Genomic DNA, 6,000 nt, shown 5'->3' with positions numbered 1-6,000 from the left:
GTCCAAACAGTGGAATCATTAAAAATCGAGACAAAAAGTCTTCTATGTTAACATTTGTATGCGTTTGGTGTGTCTATGTGTCTATATATACTATATGTGTGTGTGTGTTAGGGCAATGTACTAATCTGGGCCCCTCCCGAAAAAAATTTCTGGATACGGCCTTGTATGTTTGTAGGACATAGACGCAAACACCGAGGAGGAGTGGATTCCGGTGGACAGTGCTGCTGGTGGAGACCCAGGATCAGAGGAGTGGCACCTGAAGACGGTGGTGCTCGTAGAGGATCTGGGGGCAAAAATCAAAGGACTTAGACGTCATTCAACGGTCAAGTGAAAACAATAAGCATATTCGGGATTGCTCCAAAGAAAAAAAAAGGTGGTTAAAAAGTCATTGTCCATCGGGGGCCGCTCCCAAAAGCGAAGTAATCACCTTTAGGTGTGTTTTTCAAAAGAGATTTGGAAATTGGTAAAATCTTTTCCACCAAAATCAAAATGCAACTTAATATGAACTAAATTATTGAAAATATATTACTTCAATTGATTAATGCATTCATGATTATTTGTTTCAACTAAATCGCCCTTGAGTTTTTTTTATATTATTATTATTGATTTTATAATCCTATGTATGCAGCACGTAAAATAATTCTAAGCAAATAAAACAAAAATTTCAGATTTAATAAATGAAAAAGTTAATTTTAGTCTCTCCTTTCTTCCCTTGCAAAATCGAACTGTAACGAACATAAATTATTCTATGATGATGATTTTGCTACGCTGTTTTGATTTTTAACTACATTTTACCCAAGGCTTCGCTCGCGTTGAAGTAGATTTTTTCAATCGATTCAGGCCAACATAAGTAAAAGTCAAATACTTACAAAAAAAAAAAAAAAAACCCTGCTTAATATAAATCAGGAAAGTGTATAAGAGTAGAAAAGAGGTTAGCCATGGGCAATTCTTAAAAACTCCCATTCAAATAAAGTTAACAGTTCTTAAATGAAGTCAACATTTCTCTTCAATCGCGATCTCTGTCAGATAGTACCCGACACAACGCCGACTATGTTAATTGTTGCAGAACTTTTTAGCCAGAGAAAGGAACGGAAATCACGCAACGCATGTTTTTCCTGAATAAAGAAGAAATGCGCTTAAAATTGCAAAGGCAACAGTCCCAAAATACAGTCAGCAACCATTACAAATCTTAATTTGTATTTGATCTCTGCCTATGTTAGCCTGAATCGATTGACAAAATCCACATCAAAGTCAGCGTAGCCGTGGGTAAAAGCTAGTATGAAAATATTTCTTCCTGTCTTGGCGAAAACACTTCACAATATAACTCCAAAAAACAAGATAAGCCTCGTTTTGGATTACGAAATCAACTTAAAATGACGAATTAGGGGGTGTTCCAATTATCTCTCGTACTTCGGGTGAGGATCACCTCATGCAGTTTTTCAAGGGCTTTTCATGCTTCAAAAATCGAACAAATATGAGTTTTTATGATCAAATATTCGCAACTTTATGATTTTCTTTAAAATATGAATACAAATTATGGAATCTTTTTTTTCAAAATGAAACGTACCCAATGTTCACCCCCGGCACCCCATGACAACGTGTCCACAAAATTTCATGATGATTGGTTGTGGGTAGCTAAGGCGTGAAAAGGTAACAAACAAACAAATAAATAAACAAACAAACAAAGTCACTTTCATATTTATGATATTAGTAAGGACTAGCTGCATTGTCCGGCTTTGCCCGGTCTACCTTGAAAAAAATCATTGCGTCAAGTGAAGTATCTTCAGTAACCAGGATTAAATGAAAGAAAAAAAAAAAAAAACCATCATGCAAAATTTTCTCGCCAAACAATGACGACAGATACTAAAATACTTTTAAAAAATTAAAATAAAATGAGAAAGATGGATTTAAAAGGTGTAACCATGGAAACACAAATTAAAGTAAGTTTAAGAATTGAAAATAAAAAAGATGGAAATAAACAATGGATTCAAAAAGCGTTACCGTGGAAACGCAAAATAAAATGGTTAAAAACTTGAATAGAGAACAGATTTTTGAACTTCATTTAATTCGCTTGTAATTTTTTTTTCTAATGGGCGAGATAGGGGGTTAAACTTTCGACCTTAGGTCGAGTTAGATCTGGAGTAAAAAAAACAGCTCTTTCCAATGCTGTCAAAAGGAAAACTGCGGGACAATTCCTTCACTTTTTATTGATGGATTTAATGAAGAAAGTAGTGCCTAAATTTCAGCTAAGCCTAAAAAAATTCAAGCTAAAACCGTAAAAAACTGCCGCCGCAATTAAGTTAGAGCATTGGAATAAATTGCGTAGAACGCGGGAAATTCTTCCCTTTCCAACGATATATAATATTACTATTTGCGAGTAATTTTTCACTCCCATATTCGGGAATTTATGCGAAAATTGGGCCTAAATTGGAATAAAAAAAGAACTATTCATCGAATTGTTTTCGAACTGGTCTGCAAACCTTCTCAGGACTTAAAGGAACAAAATGTGAAAATTTCAGCGAAATCGGCCGGGTAGTTCTTGAGTTTTGCGAGTTCAAACACACATACGCTTTTTGGAGACTTCATTTTATACTATGTAGAGATTATGAGAGACTCAAATACACTAATTATTCTGCTTTCTGGTGTTTTAATGAAGTGTTTGTTATTGATAAACTAGAAAGTCGCCCGTCAAGGTATGACGGGTGAAAATTGCTCCTTCTGCTACATTTGAACGAAGCAATTGCCTGTTTGGTGATATTTTGATACTTGAAATTTTAACATTAATTCCAGTAGATTAACCCTAAACTCCAGTGGATAGTGTTTATTTCAAACACTTTTTTGATTCTTCATTCCCCTAAAATAACTGTCTTACCAATAAAACAGTTAAGTTACCGTGGATCGAGTTCAGTCCTGTCAAAATAAAGCATTTCCCCAGCTTGTCAAATGTTACCAAACCATATTATCAAATTATCACGACGTGGCGCGAGTTTCATTGATGAAACGCGGGGGTTACTCGATCATCGGCTATTATTTATATGAGGATTTATTTTATTAACTAATACTAAGCAATTATGTAATTTTTTAAAAATGTTTTTTGTTCCTAACAATTAAAAAAAGAAAAAAGTGTGTCAAATTATGATGAGAAACGGTGAACTTTCGATCCATAATCTCCCTTTGAAAAATTCATGTGCCGCCACTATATTATTCTTGGTTGTTTTATGAAAAAACGCTTACTTGAGTATGCATGAAATTTCAAAAAAAAAAAAAAAAAAAGACTAGAGGGCTCAATTAACATTCAAAATTGTGAGCTCTTAAACTCTAAAAAGAATGGTTATTAAGGTATGCCAGTTGAACTGTAAAAAGAATCAACTTCGCCGGTCAACTGAATGTCGAGCGATATAATCCAATCAAGCTAATTAGCACTTGTTCTCACTAAGTCCCACTTCTATACTAATTGATTTATGCTAAGTGGCGTTAAGGTATACTAAACAAGAAAAACATTCGATTTCACCGCCGCCTTGGAAGTGATTTGATCCAAAATTTGATTTGAGCTATTGTATAGTATAATACATATTCAATAGCTAAATGTATATTGTTTAAACAAATATAAAAAGCCCAAGTCTAACATTGAGTGCATCAATTTCTCTAAGGGGAAGAATTGCCCTCTCTTGACCCCCTCCCCCAACCCCTTTTCAAATAACGTACCTGATAAGAATGCTTAAAAAAAAAAGCCCTCATACATTTTTTATGTCTTATTGTTTTATATAATTTTTCGTATGTGTGTGCAATGGTGTCCCCCCAACACCGTGAACTCACCTGATACAAAACTGATTATTCTGACACAGAAACGGCATTTTTACTGATACAAAACTGTTTGTTGATACAAAATAAGTTTTTGCTGATACATATTAAATAACTGATACAGAAATGAATTTTTGATTTTTACCCCTGCATATTCATTGAAAGCTGAGACACCTTTGCTTACAATTGACTCTAAAGAGAGAATAAAAGAAACAATAGGCTCATTTCTCTAAGGTTATCTAAAAATAGTTTACAATATTTGTTAACACTGCACGGAAGCAGTAGCCAGTACTAGGTACCAGTATTTCTCAGCATTGCAAGAAACTTTAGCCGTTTGATACCGACTGATCCAATTTTTCCGACATTGGCCAGAAATGGATTTACACAGTATGCCAGCATTTTGCATTGCTGAGCTTGAGTACAACCACCACCACACTAGAGTCAATGCCTGTGAACTGAAAAATGACGTCATCATGGGTTGGCCGATAATCAACCATATTATTGCGTAAAGTAAGGAAATCTCGCTAGCATTTTAAAAATTTCATTTCATTTATGAACCTAGTTGCTCTACAGTTTGAAAAATGAAGTATTAAATTTTTTAGAAATAAAATTAAGGTTAAAAATGCTCTTTCTCTACTTTTCACAGAATTATAAAAAGCCAATTTTGTTAATTTTTGAAAATGGCTATAATGTAGAGTAATAAGGGTACATTGGCGGTATAATGGATTTATCGCTATTGAAAGTTAAGGATTTGCTCACTGGCGACATTTTACGACTGCATTGCAACCGCAATATTTATCATTATGTTTAGTCCAAGTTACATAGAAAATATACCTTTTTGCGAATAATACAGCTTTGTTTTGTCTTTGTAAGTTACTTCTAAATTTAAAAAAAAATCAAATTAAATAGTTTGAAAGCTCCATCAAATATAAAATATTCCTTCAAATAAATAAATTAATCCATTTAAGTGTAAAATAATTCGCCAAAAGAAGAAACCAAGCCATCAAATAACATTAAAAAGTTACATTAACATATAAAAGAATTTCCCAAATAAATTAATTGGAGAGTAATTTTTCCGTATTTAATCTTGGCGATCATTTTTCATTTTATTTATTGCCACCATGTTGAATAAAAGTTACTAACAAATATGAAACTGCGTGTTTGGTATGCATGTATTTTTGTATTTTTTTAGTACACTTTTAAAGAAACAAAACGTTAAATGAGAATAAAAAGTTTCTGAAATTTGAAAAATAGCCCCCCTTCCTACCCCCATGTAATTAAAATAAGCCTTCAAAAAGCAAAAAAATCTGCAAAACGGAAAAACGGGATTAAAACTATATTCGCCAATTAAATTAAACAATACTGTTAATACTCAATCAATTTATTTCTTCAGTGCAACTTTCGCTTATTAACCTTATTCGACGCAATCAGACTCGCCATTGGTAGGTAACGAAGGGGGGGGGGGGGAACCAATTTCCCCCTATGGAATGTCAAAATCAGTAAAACCTGTGAAGTTGACTACCCTTGTTAGTTGATCACCTGTCTAATTTGACCACTATTTTCAGGAACAGAATTTGATCTATATCATATAATTAGAAATCTATAAGTTGACCACATAACCGCAAGTGGTTAACTTACACAAGTTTCACTACGAACTATATTGTAAGACTACAAGAAGAGAAGAGAAATGCCACTACTACTACCAGGTCAATTCAATTATACAATGTCAAACAAAAACTACGAATAGAAAATTTGATAAACAAGTTCTAAAAAAAAAATCCTCCCACAGAATGTAATAAAAAATCCTAGAACTGTAATAAATTAAAACTGTACATGATTATTATTCTCTTTTGTAGAGCTTGTAAGATAAAATTTATTGGTATAATGTTGAATGAAAAAATCACGATTGTCACTTAATTCACAGAATAGAATACAATATACAATTTATTAAAAATCGAAAAATGTATACACATTTTTTTTACAAAGTGATAAAATATGAGCAAAAGTTAAAATGACATATAATAAAGTTTCATACATTAAAGTGAAGTTCCATTGTTTCAGAATGGAATGTAATACATAAAAACATTTACATTTGCTGTAAAACTTATTCTAATTTTTTCTTTCATTTAATGTGTCATACAAAATAATGTAATAACTGTACATTTAATACAAAACATTACGTTAAATAATATTAATTTC

This window comes from Uloborus diversus, chromosome 7 (genome assembly GCF_026930045.1).
Source record: "Uloborus diversus isolate 005 chromosome 7, Udiv.v.3.1, whole genome shotgun sequence".
NCBI lineage: Eukaryota > Metazoa > Arthropoda > Arachnida > Araneae > Uloboridae > Uloborus > Uloborus diversus.
This window is presented reverse-complemented; position numbering follows the sequence as displayed.